The sequence below is a fragment of the Octopus bimaculoides genome, chromosome 24 (assembly GCF_001194135.2).
Source record: "Octopus bimaculoides isolate UCB-OBI-ISO-001 chromosome 24, ASM119413v2, whole genome shotgun sequence".
Classification (NCBI taxonomy): Eukaryota; Metazoa; Mollusca; class Cephalopoda; order Octopoda; family Octopodidae; genus Octopus; species Octopus bimaculoides.
This window is the reverse complement of record NC_069004.1, coordinates 11,076,571-11,077,542: the sequence shown is the minus strand read 5'-3', so window position 1 is coordinate 11,077,542 and position 972 is coordinate 11,076,571. Positions and strand designations below refer to the sequence as shown.

At 37.1% G+C, this 972-nt stretch overlaps 1 protein-coding gene across 2 annotated transcripts in view; it reads right to left on the bottom strand.

The window, feature by feature from the left end:
- LOC106872320 (solute carrier organic anion transporter family member 1A3) overlaps positions 1-972 on the bottom strand; it is a 14,649-nt gene that overhangs the window by 1,022 nt on the left and 12,655 nt on the right. The gene's annotated exons all lie outside the window — the stretch shown is intronic.

Below are 972 nucleotides of genomic sequence, written 5' to 3'. Positions count from 1 at the left end.
GAATCGATTAAGTATATATATATAAATTAGAAATGATACATTTCTAAATCTCTCAGAGAGACTTAAGCAGTAGTGATACGATAAAGTAGTTGTATACTGTCAACTTAACGTGACAGTCCCAATAAGGGAATCATACTACTGCTATTTAGCATTAGGAAGCTGCACCGCTTCCTGTCGGCCTTGACACATTTCCTGTGTCCTTATGTTTACGAGGGTGGGGGGTAGTTTTCAAAGGAGTGGAGTAGTGTTAAGTACTTTTTGAAAGTGGGAAGGGTGGGGAGGCTAAGAGGGAAGTGGAAAGTAGTGGATTAGAAGAATTTGGAAGAATTTGGAAATGTGTGTATGGGAAAGAATAAGAGGGGTGTAGTATTTTTTTTAAGTAGTAGATTGCTTGGCTGACTTTGTTTAAGGTCATTTTGGGTATGGATACTTGAAGTTATGGGATTTCATTGATTTAGCAAGGTGCATGAAAGATGAGTAGTACCTATGTTTACAAGAATAAATTACATCAGAGAATCTATTAAATAATGAGAATTTATGAAGGCTAAGTATAATTAATGATTCTTTTAGACATAACTTACATTTTCAAATGTTTGCATTGTATGGGGTAGCCTCGCTTACTATGGACCAGGATAGGGTGCATGGAATATTTTGCGATTTAAGGTTGTGTATATAAGTTGTGTGTATGCGTGTTTTGTTTGTAATCATGTATTTTTTACCGATATAAACACCTATTTTAGGTCACAAGATTACGTCCTACTTTGCTGTTTTGTTATTCACCACCGCCACCACCATCGCCACCACCATCACCACCACCACCACCACCACCACCATTAAAACAACCAAAAACGAGACTTAATTCGCTAAATAAAATAATTGTACATGAATTGAGACTCGACAAAAGGAACGTCAAAACAACTGTTGCGTAAAGCAGGTAGCATGTACGTAGTCACTCGACTTGCTAGAAATACC